Raw genomic sequence first — 13,621 nt, 5'->3', positions numbered from 1 at the left:
TGATTGGGAGGAACGGCTTCTCTGATCTGAACCCGAGCAGTGTTATGTTATTGGACTTCTGTGCTAGTGCATGGTTTGTCCATAACGAAAACAAGGATGTTCATAAGTGTACACGGTACCAGAACACCTTGGACCAATGGTCGATGATCGACTTTATAGTTGTTTTATCAGACCTGCGACCATTTGTTTTGGACACTCAGGGGAAGAGAGGAGCAGAGCTGTCAACTGATCACCATCTGGTGGTAAGTTTGATCAGATGGTGGGGGAAGCTGCCAGACAGACCAGGTAGGCCTAAACGTGTAGTGAGGGTCTGCTGGGAATGCCTGGCGGAAGACTCAGTCCGGAATGATTTCAACTTTCACCTCCGAGAGAGCTTTTCCCGTATCCTGGAGGAGGTTGGGGACATGGAGTTTGAATGGACCCTGTTCAAAACCTCTATTGTGGAAGCTGCTTCTAGAGGTTGTGGTCAAAATCTGGTGGCAACCCAAGGACCTGCTGGTGGACTCCTGCGGTGAGGGAGGCTGTCAAGCTGAAGAAAGAGGCATTCCAGGCCTGGTTGGCTCTGGGAACCTCTGATTCAGCAGATAGGTACCGACCGGCAGGCGAAAAAGGCTGCAGCTGCGGCAGTGGCAGAAGCAAAATCGGGAGGAGTTTGGAGAAGCCTTGGAGAAGGACTTTCAGTCGGCTCCAATGTGGTTCTGGAAAATCTCAGGAGGGGAAAGCGGTACACCGTTCAGGCTGTTGTCAGCAGGAATGGTGAAACTCTGATCTCAACTGGGGATATTGTCGAAAGGTGGAAGGAACACTTTGAGGACCTCCTGAATCCGATAGACACGCCCTCCTTTTTGGAGCCGGAGCTGGAGCAATCCGGAGGATCAGAGTCCATCTCTGTGGCAGAAGTCACTGGGGTAGTTGAAGAGCTCCTCAGTGGCAGAGCACCAGGGATGGATGAGATTCGTCTGGAAATGTTAAAGGCTCTGGATGTTGGTGGTGTGTCTTGGCTAACACAAATCCTCAATGTCGTGTGGAAGTTGGGAACAGTGCTTTAGGAGTGGCAGACCGGGGTGGTGGTCCCCATTTTTAAGAAGGGGGACCGGGGGGTGTGTTCCATTTATCGGGGAATCGCACTCCTCAGCCTCCCTGAAAAAAATATGACAAGGTGTTAGAAAGGAGGCTTCGGCCGAGAGTTTAACATCAGATTCAGGAGGAACAATGCGGGTTTCGTCTAGGCTGTGGAACAACAGACCAGCTTTTTAACCTCTCACAGACATTTGAGGGGGCATGGGAGTTTGCTTATCCAGTCTACATGTGTTTTGTGGATTTGGCGAAGGTATATGACCGTGTGCCCCAGGGTATCTTGTGGGAGGTGCTGCGGGAGTATAGGGTGCCGGGGTCGCTGTTGCGTGCCATTCAGTCCCTGTATACTCTGAGCGAAAGCTGTGTTTGCATTCTCAGCATTAAGTCAAGCTTGTTCACAGTGGGTGTTGGACTCCGCTAGGGGTACGCTTTGTCTTCTCTCTTCGTTGTCAACTATTTTTATAATCAAATTTGATCAATTTAATCGATTCGTTGTTGCAGCCCTAAACTACAGACCTGCCAGTTTAACTTGCATCACATGTAAATTACTGGAATCTATCATGAGAGACGTTGGAAGTATTTTTTGAAAATCGCAACATCCTAAGGGATAGCCAGCATGGTTTTCGAAAGGGAAGGTCACGTCTGACAAACCTTCTGGTATTATTTGAAGAAGCTACCAAGTGTTTTGATTATAACAAGGCTTATGATATTATCTACTTAAGTCAACCGCATGGTACCTTCCCACCGCATGTTATGGGCTCGACTCGACTCTACTTGACTTTTTTGGTTTTCCATTGGGCAAAAGTTGTGGATAGTACCTGGTACCTGGTACTTTTTTTGGAATCATTTCCGTCGAGGTTCCAAGCGAGCTGAGGCGATACCAAAAGGTGACGTGAAAACACTGCAGACCACTGATTGGTCAGAGCAACGCGTTTCATGCGGCGTCACTATATGACGACCAGCTACATTGATGGGGTGTACTATCTGCAGTGGAAAACGAAGTACCTGGCACCAAAAGCGAGTAGAGTCGAGTCGAGTTGAGCCGGTACCGTGCGGTGGAAAAGCAGCTTTAGATTTCCATGCCATTTCATAAGGTACCTGTAAGGGATTGACTGGTGGCTGGACGATGGTAAGTAGCGGAGGAGACAGTGTTTTCCAAAACCAGTGATTTTTTTTTGTGATCAACTTTTAATTTATGATTCAAAAATACAAGATTTGAAATTACAATCCAGTTTCGATTCCATTTTTTTCCCGATAATATCTGAGAGCATTTCTGTGATACCTTCCCAGAAAGACTGGACTTCTGGACACTCCCACACCATATGCATAAAAGTACCAACTGTGTTCCCAGAGCATAGTGTACAGTTTGGGCTTGTGGTAATTTTAACAGCGTATCTTCTGTATGGCGTCCAGTAAGTTCTATGACAAATTTTAAAATGGATCAGTTGATGATTACAGTTCTTTGATGAAAGGAATATATTCTTCCATACAGTATCCCAGTTTATAACTGAATTTGGAGTGAGGTCTCGTTCTGTATGCTAAATTCTTGTGTGTAGAATTAATAAGTTTTGAATATATAAGTGACACAAGGCCTCTTGAAGGGCTATTCCGCAACCATCCAATAATGGAATGGTTTTCCAGCTTAACCCCCCAGGGTACCCCATAGGCCTTCAAGACTGTACGGAGTCTAAGGTAAAGGAGGACCCTGGTAGGTCAAAATATCTTTGCATATTCTCAAAACTAAGAAGTCCCTCATCATTAAAAATATCTGCAAAGTTATTGATACCCTTTTGTGTCCATTGTTCTGAAATAAATGGTCTACTACCTGATTTAATGTTATAATTGCGCCAGATTGGGGTATGTATGTGCCATTTGTTAGAATATTTTTTTTTCAGTGCCTCTAAAATTGCAAATGGTGCTAGTGATAATATTCCCAAAGTTCAATGCATATTTTTGTAAAAAAAGGCCCGAGAACAAAATGTCTTGAAGCCTATATGGTTTTACTAATTCTGCTTCTATATCTCTCCACGGAGCTAACGAATGCGGATTAAGCCATGTTTGAATTGCTCGTAATTGGTAGGACATGAAATAAAGTTTAAAATCTGGAACAGACAAGCCACCATTTTCTTTAAATATTTGCAATTTACTAAGCTTAATCTTTGGATGACCGCTGTTCCAGAGGTATTTTTGTATCATGACATCCACTTTGTGCCAATAACCTATTTGTGGAGGTAGAGGTATCATTGCACAGAGAAAACTTAGGCTAATCGAGGTAAGACATTCATTTTCAAAGTTGCTATCCATGACATAAGGGAAGCTGGTAGTACTGTCCATCTCTCTAAATCCCTTTCAATATCCCTGAAGAGCTTCTCACAGTTGCTTTTTACAATGTTATTTACATCTGGCTGGATATCAATACCAAGATAAGTAAATTGTTTTTTGATTGGAATATTAACTGATAAATTAGAAAGGGTTGATTGTGCGTTAAGTTGCACCATAGCTGATTTTCCCCAATTTATCTTGTGTCCGGACAGGTCACTAAATTCATCGAATAGGTCTAGAACTACTGGGATAGATTTTTCTGGCTCAGAGATATACAAGAGTATATCGTCCGCGTATAATGATATTTTGTGTTTAGATTACTTTATTTGGACTGGGGATATAGGTGTACTTTGTCTTATCTTTTGTGCTAATGGCTTTAAGGAGAGTGTAAATAACATGGCAGACAGCGGACATCCTTGCCTTGTCCCCTTGAATATTTGAAACGATTTGGAGTGTAGACCATTAGTTGAAATAATGGCAGATGGATTACTATACATAACCTGAATCATTTTAATGAATCTCTGTCCTAATACAAATTGTTCCAGTACCCTCCACAGATATTGGTGTTTGAGCCTATCAAAGGCCTTTTCTGCATTTAATGACAATATTGCACAAGGAGTGTCCGAGTCTTTGGATTCAGCAAGAATATGGAACAGGCGACGCATATTATCTGCTGCAAATCTCCCTTTTATAAAACCAGCCTGGTCTGGATGGATAAGCTTGTCAATATATTTCTCTAGGCGCAGAGCTAAAACTTTTGAATACAACTTAATGTCACAATCAATCAAAGAAATTGGGCGGAAATTGGCACATTCAGAGAGGTCTTTTCCTTTCTTGGGTATTAATGAGATTAGCGCTGTTGTCTTTAAGGAAAGAGCCTTTCTTGATTGCTGAGTTAATTGAGTTTAATAAAAATTGTCCTAGTATATCCCAAAAGTGGAGTAAAAATTCAGAGGGGATACCATCTGGCCCAGGAGTTTTTCCTTTATTAATGCACTTCAGTGCTGATTCAAGCTCACAGAGAGATATAGGTTCATCTAGACTTTGTGAGTCCATTTCGTTTAGCTTTGGTAGGTGTATATTTTTAATACATTTATTGTACTTACTTGTGTCTAATTCAAACGTAGGATCATATCATTTTTGGAAAAAAGCATGAAAAGTTGAGTTTATTTCTCTGGGCTCTGAAACCAGACCTTTAGTAGGATCATTTATATGATCAATATGGGCATGAGATTCAGTGTGCTAAAGCTCTAGGGCAAGTAATCTGCTAGGTCTGCTTCCATTAAAGTAATATTTTTGTCTAACCCTATGCATTATGAATTCAGTTCTCCTTCGTAGCAAATCATTCAACTCAATCCTAACTAGCTGTAAATTATGTTTCAGTTTATCAGAGTAGTTATGCTTCAACTGTTCTTCAAGCAATGCACACTGTTTCTCCAGTTCACAAATTTTAGCATTTCAATTTTTTCATAGGTGAACCGAAAAAGATGTAGTGCGATCTCTAATAAATCCTTTTATTACTTGCCAAATTATAGCAGGGTCATGAACTGATCCATTATTGAAACTGATAAATTATTCTAGGCCTGTTTTCATTTGAGAAATATAATCTGCGTTCTGTAAAAGTGAGGTGTTAAATTGCCATCTGGGAGATTTTTAAATTCTAGGTAAGATCTCTAAATTAACCTGTAAGAAGTTGTGAGCAGTAAGTAAAGCTGGTAGAATTTGTATTTGTGTAAAAGCACTAGTTATTTTATGTGAGCACAATATGTGGTCAATTCTGGAGAAGGTCTTATGATAACTTGAAAAACATGTATAACCCTTGCTAGTGTTCTGGAGACGCCATACATCAGATAAACCCAAGTCGTTAGTAAAGTTGTTTAAAGAAATAGAAGCTTGTTGTGGTATAGAGAATGTTTGCGTGGACCTATCTTTTTGTAAATGAAACACAGCATTATTATCTGCTTCAATTACCAATGCATAGTCGGACAAGGCTAACAGTTTGTTTTGTAACCATGGAAAAAAAGTCAGATTATATACGGAGGGAGCATACACTGATACCTATTTTTTCTCCTTGTAGTTTAGTGCATATGTAACTGAGTCGTCCTGATTTGTCCTGACTGACGTGATCAATCTTTATATTGAGTGCTCTTTTCATAAGTATCACAGTTTTTGTTCCGCCACTTGAGGATGCTACAACTCTATAAAATTTGTTCTGTAGCTGATTGACATCGTTTGTACGGAGGTGTGATTTGTGAATAAGTGCGATGTCAATATCTCTCCGGCGCAGCATATCTAAGCTTCTAATACGATTGTACGAACAATTTAAACCTCGCATATTAGCAGCAATAATAGATAACTTAACCATTATCCAACAAAAATAGATGTACCACTCGTGAAATAAAACATTCTTTTGTAACATGTCATCCCTTTCCCCGTCTTTGTTTCACGTGCAATTTAGGTTGTATGGACCTAAACCCTCCCCTCTCCCTCCCTGACTGCCATAGCCCCCTCTTTCTTTTAAGCTCCGTGACATCATCGTAATGCGGTTCGTAGATACCAAAGCCGAACCATCCCTCTTAATAACAGATAGCTATATATTCTTGGTTACCCCAAACATTATAAACACCTTACAACTTTAAACAATATTAAGATTGTGAGCTTGAATGAATACGCCCTCCTCCTACATTGTAAATTGGTAGCTAACTGGTTAGTAAGCAGTAGCACAATGGAGTTTAGGTCAATTTATCCCCCTAGTTATAACTCATTCATTGTAAATTCAACTCTGTAACGTTAATATTTTAAACTTAACGTTACATATTGCTAGCTAGTTATGACTTAGTTCAAGATAGTTGGCGGATAAAGAAGTAGCTAGCTAGCCAGCTAATTATTTAACCAGTAGTCAGCTAGTCTAGCATCAGATTATAGTAGAGAAATCTAACCTACGTTGTTTAAAGTAACATCAGGTTTAAAACTGTAATACACCGCCATTTGTTTAGTTCAACATAAATCAGCCCATAAAGTTACTGTAAAGTAAATAAATTTAAACAACCGTTAAATTTTACTTAGCTATATAGTTTGCTGGTGAGTCCTATGGTTGATATTTCCATTGGCCACTGTCCTCGCAGGTGCTAATCAATCAGTTAGTTTCTAAGTTAGCTAATGATGTTAGCTTGTCAGTCTCTAAAGTGCAGGGCCACCTCCATGAAAAGTGTAGAATCCACATCAATCGGGGAAACTTCAAAGTCAGCAGCTTTTGGCGCATCTGGGAAGAGCTGTCGTCTTAGCTGTGTTTTAGGGTTAGAATTTTTTGTAGAAAATCCTCAGCCTGTTCAACAGTTCCAAAGGACTGCTGTTTTCCTCTGGATGTGACACGAAGTGTAGCTGGGTAGATGAGAAAAGAAGGGAGGTCCAAGCTATATAGTTCTTTTTGGATTCCAGAGAAAGCCTTCCGTCGTTGTGCCGTTGCATTGCTGTAGTTGACGAAAAACGAGTTTCCTGTCGGCATCCTCGATGTTGCCTGCTTTTCTAGCTTCTTAAGATTGCTTGGCGATCCGTATAGCGGAGTACCTTGAAAATGAGAGTTTGCGGGTTGTCTGATGGCTTCTGACTGTAAATTCGGTGTGCTCTTTCTATCTCTATTGGACCTTTTAGCGCTGGCAACCACTTTGGAAGCATTTCTTGTAAGAACTCGACCGCATTGTTTCCTTCTCTGTTATTTGCTAAACCAACTAGCCTTAGATTATTTCTTCGCGATCGATCCTCCATCTCAACTACCTTAAGCTCCAGTTTAGTCATCCCGACTGTGCAGCTTGTGATGTCACTTTTCAACGCTCTTGTTTCAGCCTGAATTCGATCCACTTTCCCCATCAGCCCTGACACTATTTTCATGTGAGAGTTTTTAAGTTTTAAGCTCGCTCAGAGAGTTTTTCACATCCACCATAGCATTGTTAATAGCGGATGCAATGATTGCCTGAAGTTGCTGTTGTTTCGACAGTGCTTGGAAGATTGTGTCCGCCATTTTATTTTCTTACCAGAAGAAGCTGCAGATGGCGAGTTAAGATTTCTTTTGTGGTCTCCCATGTTAGTCACACGTTTTCACAAAATATATAGTAGTTAAAATGGGGGTTTGCCACAATTTAAAATAAAAATATGAGGGATTGGCGAGGAGCCTTAGTTTTCTCCGACCATGGTGTTCGGTCGGTGTTTGGTGGTCACGTGATCCCCCCAAAACGAGTGATTTTTTATTTATTTTTCAGCAGGTGGATAGTCAGTGTCAAAATATATACAGATTATGGTACATCACAAAACTGTACAAAAAACAAAAACTGTACAAAAATGAAATTAAATGGGCATATGTTGCCAGGTTATGTCTTCCTCAGACCCTGCACACATAACTACCCGTAATGTCTTTACTGCACTGGTGACCCAATTCCCCCGAGGAATTTAATGCAGGCCCTTTAAAGCAGCAGCTCCTACCATTGCAGTAATAAGCACCAATTAAAACAACAAACACTACCAATTGCTTATTTAAAATCAGTAAGCAATCACAGTAATTACAGACAAGTTAACGAACATAGGAATTCACCTTTCCATAATCTACCGGGTTCTGAACAGCATTAATATGCCTTTTAGTATGCTGCTCACTAAATCACCCCTCCTACAATGGCACAGTCTGATAACACCCCCAGAAAATCCTCTACAAAAATACCACTTGGTACAGCCACGTCTGTTTTGCGGGAGATACAACACGGAAGAACGCTGAATGAATGCAAGTTGAATATAGATTGTTGTTTCTTGTTGGCAGAATACTAACAATAAACGCTAACAAATGTATTTGTACTACGTGTTTTTCTTCCAATGTTATTTAAGAATACCGGTAGGTCTTTCTAAATGCATATGGACACGCTGTTAATAGTGGGTACGGACAAACCAGATCATATGACTTGTAACTGCTACCATTCAGTGTAAACTAAAAGATGTTAAAATTGCCGGCATTTAGACACCCAGTGATTGCAGCATGGAAAGTCTTCCATGAAACGGCTTACTCCGTGACAGTACCACACGAGAGACTTGTTAGTAAAATGAAGACAGTAGGAATTAGAGGATTTATTTCAGAGTGTATTCGGAACTGGCTACAGGGTAGAACACAAGGAGTAGTTGTAGGAGGGATATCATCGGAGCAGGGAACTGTGGGAAGTGGAGTCCCACAATGATTAGTGCTGGGACCACTGCCCTTCCTCATTTATATCAATGACCTCGACAGGGACATAGAAAGTGAAATTAGTCAAATTAGTCAAATTTGCAGATGATACAAAACTGGGAGGCCCCGCTAACAGTTTGGAATCTACTAAAGTAATCCAAAAGATTTAATTGGAAAAATGGCAAAGCGAAGAAAAGTTGATGCTGAAGGTCTTGTTTTTAAAGCGAATGGATGGAGGATTATTTTTTGTGGAAGTGAAAGGCAAGTCCGTTTGCTTAATTTGTGGAGAAGCTCTTGCCGTTCTCAAAAATAGCAATCTTGAGAGATATCACACCTGCAGACTTGCAAGTTATGCTACTCTTGAAGGAATGGTACGAGCAGAGAAAATCAAGGCGTTGAGCAATAATCTCGCTGCACAACAAGCGTCTTTCCTGCGGCCTAGAAACGAGCTGGACAGTGTCACAGAGGCAAGTTATGTTGCGATTGATTGAGGCCGTAAAAGACTGAGGCCGTATTCTGAAGGGGAATTTTATAAAGGGGTGAATTGTTGCTACAGCACAAATACTTGCTCCAGAAAAACTGAAATTCAGAACCTTAGCTTGTCTCGCCGGACTGTGCCTGATTGTATGAGTGATATGAGACGAGATATTGAGAAGTATTTGCAAGATTCTGCTGCCAAATGGACTGCATTTATAAAGCGCTTTTATCCAAAGCGCTTTACAATTGATGCCTCTCATTCACCCATTCACACACACACTCACACACCAACGGTGAAAGGCTGACATGCAAGGTACCAATCAGCTCGTCAGGGACACTTTGACACGCCAGGGCTGGGGAATCGAACCGGCAACCCTCCGACTGCCAGACAACCACTCTTACCTCCTGAGCTATGTCCCCCCTGTTGGCTATACACGACACTACCAGAGGTGCCAGAGTGCATGCAGCTAGAGATAATTGAACTGCAGGACAACTGTCAGCTGAAGGCCAGGCACAGCAACATGGATCTGCTTGATTTCTACAAGCAAAACATAAGCATTGGCGAATTTCCAAGTTTGTGGAAACATGCGTTTAAGATGGCATCACTGTTCAGAATACTGTGCAAGTCATGGAAAAACGCCATATGGTGGATAGTACAGATCACACAACTTCAAATGCATTGAGAGGATACAAAAGTAATAATGTGTTTTACTGAATCTTAAAAAACTGGCAAAATATTTAATGGATGTTTGAAGCAACAACAAAGAAAAAGTCAAGCTCTCCTTTAATAAGAATTGGAACACAGCTGATGACATTTTCTTGCCTATTTTTGTCGCACCTTTTCAAAGTGAAAGCTCTCATTGACGTTTACAGAGAATTAGATATATATATATGCTTTAGAAGTTTTATGATGAAACTAATCCTGTCATTATTTTCAAATACCTCTGTATCAGGTATTGCCATCATAAAGCAAAACCTCCTATACCTTAAGAATTACAACTATGTTTAACATTTTTTGCAAGGGTTTCGTGCATTTACAGCCCTTAATGTATATAAAATGAAAAATAATTCTAAGTTGTGAAATTAAATCTTATAGGGGTTTTCTTTAAGTTAAGGCATTATACATGTGTGTATGTGTGTATGATGTGCATATCTGGAGTTGTATAGCCTTAAACTACAGTGTAAAACTGCCTCTTTTTTTTGCCTCTGCACAAAGAGGGTAATGGCTGAAGTGACTACTTTTGAAGCTATTTGAATTGGCTACTGCTGTTCCTGCCCCAGAAAAGGGTTTCACATCACACTGTGTGTTGCCTGTTTAAACTGGGATGAGAGAGCGCCTGGTAAATATTTGCAATGAGGGTGACACTGCACTGAGCAATACAGCTGAAAATGTGTGACAGGGTCGTCTTGACAATCTCATCCGTCATTTCAAGCTAGATGAGGTAGACACTTCCAATGAAATGCTAGCGCCACTGTTTATCGTATCATACATTGACCCAAGATTCAGATACTTTGACTTCCTCACAGCTGAGGCCAAAGCCAGCGTAGCACTGGCTGTGAAGAGAGCCTGTCTGCAGCACCCAGCGAAGGAGCTGCTCAGAGAACACCATTGAGTGTGAAATGGCTACTTTCTTCGCAGAGCCTGCCATCAATGTAAAGGATGATCCTCTAATGTGGTGGAAAAGAAACACGGAACGCTTTTGGAATCCCTCCTTCCCAGCACTAATGTTTATAGGCATTCCAGCCGTGCCTGTCCCTTCTGAATGGGTGTTCAGTCAGGCAAGTCAGATTGTGTACAAAGAATGTGGGTACTTAAGCCAAAGAATGTGGGTACTTTTCTCTTTCTGAACAACATCAAAGATGCTTTGTCGTGGGTATGATGGTGCCTTTAAAAAAAAAAGATTTTTTAAACTATTTTTTTGCTTGTTTTTTTGAGAAATGCCAAGAAAACTGTTGTCATGTCCACTGAGGTTGTTTGATTGTAATCATAATTCCTTTTGTTTCTATGATAGCCATGAAACTCCTTCAGCGAAAACAAAAGTGGTTTGTTTGTTCTTGAGTCAGTAACCAGTTATATTCATATTTGTTCAAATAACTGTTTTACTTGGCAGTAGTTTTTGCCACAGTTAATTACTGTAACTGAACATGATATTGTTTTAAGGAAATTTCTTCTAGTTTTACTGATGTTTAGTTGTGACTTTTGATTTGTCGCTTCACTCTGCCACCAACAGAAACTACTGACTGTGAACCTAGATTTATTTGAATATTGAATACACATACTGTTTCCAGTTAAGTCCATATTATTATTTTCAATAATTTTGTCCAGTTTTATCGATTCCTATCGATTATCATCTCAGCTCTAGTTTTAACATTACATCTGTTTGTGACAGTGGAACAATTAGAAACATGGGTTTAAAGCACAGGAGATTCTTAGGTCTTGTCTGAAATAATTTGTCCATTAGTCAATGTGGGAAAGATTTATTTGTGAAAGCACACATCTTAATGAATGCTCTTTTGGCATTTTGTGAATGCTGAAACTGGTGGTTGTTCAAATATAAATTGAATTTTGCCTTGTTTTGTTAATCTCCATTCTTTGTTGTGTAGTTTCCCTGGTTTGGCAACTGTCTCAATTGACCCCATTTCCCAGTCAGTAAGCAGTTTGTCTCTGTTTTTGCACGTCATACTGAATATTAATTCGATATTATGCATGGAGGGAAAAGCGGCATGTACCACCAGGCTGCTGGATGCCCCTTAATATTTTCAACTACAACTCTCCTGTGTGCAGTTTATCTTGGTGTGAGGATTCCAGCCAGTTTTTCAATAATGGCACTTCTCCACTACCGTGTCGTACCGTAATCCATGCTCCCGCTTTGGTTTGCTTTCTCCACTGCCAACTGACCCGTGCCAGGTGCAAGTACCCTTGCCGATTTTAGTTCCTGCTCTGGGGTAGGTACCAAAGGTACTATCTGTGCTACAGTTCAATACTGCAGACCGTTGATTAGTCAATGGAAATCGTCACAAATACGTCATCCCATGTTGATGTTTGTTCATCGGCAGCAACCGCCATTTTTAAATACCACAACAGCAAATACCACAACAGCAAGAGAGAGTAATGTTAACTAGCAAATTTTTCAATCAATATCTGGGACCAGTTAAATATACAACCTTACCATTGGTTTTACGCATAGAGATGTCCCTTTTGAGACTGAGCGGTCATATTGTCTTGGAGAATCCGTTTGTGAAATATACGTGCATTTGTGATGCCTGGGTAACTTCCAAAATAGCTGTGCTTAATACCACACCTGTTGTTTACGGTGTTGTCGCCCTTTTTAGTACAGTTTGGCTTGATTGACAATTCATTTATTCAGTAGGTGAGAGTATAAGCTTTCTAACGATGTATAACATGTATCTCATATAAAACACGTTTTCAACGTACAAAAATGCCAAGTTACTCACACATACAAGACATACACCGTCTATAACTCATTCATTCAGACTGCCAAAATCCAGGCCTGCCATTAAAAGTATTGATATCAAAATGACGTCAAGTTACGGTACTACAAACAATATAGGCTATCTTGCCTCACCGAAATTAAATAAGATGTATTCCAAAGCAATGCTAAGAAGGAGAAAACGCAAAATCCCCTTAGTTTGGGGCTTTATTGTGTGGACATGTGAAGTTGTTTATGAATTCTGTCTGTTGAAAAGGGGTGAGAATGTACAGAATTTAATGTTTTTAAGGGCTGAGTGTCTGTGGCTGTTGTGGTTATTTCTGTGGGGAACCCTGAAAAGTGCCAAACTCTCGGTGCTGTATAGGTATGCGACATGCCCCCGCCAAGGAGTAACTTGGCGGGATGGCATACCTGCCATCCCAATGAGTTTGATTTTGGAATAGCGTTTTATAGGTCAGCGTAACCGAAAATTTTCTTATCGCATTCACTTACGCATTCACTCTGTGTTAGCAGAAAAGACGCTGCACGTAACGAAATGTTGTCAACTATTTCTCGTAATTTCTTGGAAAATACTATTATTATTGAGGACTTCTGGGCATAGCTAAGCCAAATGTTTGCTGATAGACCTATCTGACATTGTTTTCTGGAGCAAAACATAAGTGGATAGAACTTGATTTACTGTCTCTGTCTCTATCTACTGAACACAGATATAATGTCATCATTGCTATGTAAGTACTACTGCTCAAATATTTTGGTTATGTACGTTATTTTTGAAATTGAGTGTCTTTAAATAAGTTAGTGGTATTATATAATGTGGATATTTCACACTGTAATGTTAGCGTTAGTAGTATAATAGTTTTTGTGATACATGCAACAGTGATGACGAGAGTGTTGGAACATTGCCAAAACGTGGTGGACGGTGAAAATTGTTTTCATATTGTCCCATCCCCATACAAGAAAACATACGAGTGTACGGAGTATAGAAATACATACAAAAGTTAATTATTACACATTTAGGACGTTTTACTCCGCTTTACTCCTCCCATGACTCCTCCTACCTTCATGGGTCTGTTGTGTAATGGAGAAGCGCAAC

At 40.3% G+C, this 13,621-nt stretch overlaps 1 protein-coding gene across 4 annotated transcripts in view; it reads left to right on the top strand.

Annotated features, from left to right (window-relative positions):
- The window catches only part of tubgcp3 (tubulin gamma complex component 3), a 172,319-nt gene that overhangs the window by 34,212 nt on the left and 124,486 nt on the right, over window positions 1-13,621 (top strand). The gene's annotated exons all lie outside the window — the stretch shown is intronic.

Source organism: Anguilla rostrata, chromosome 3 (genome assembly GCF_018555375.3).
Source record: "Anguilla rostrata isolate EN2019 chromosome 3, ASM1855537v3, whole genome shotgun sequence".
NCBI classification, from domain to species: Eukaryota; Metazoa; Chordata; class Actinopteri; order Anguilliformes; family Anguillidae; genus Anguilla; species Anguilla rostrata.
Note: the sequence above shows the minus strand (reverse complement) of the source record. Positions and strands in the feature narration are given on the sequence as shown.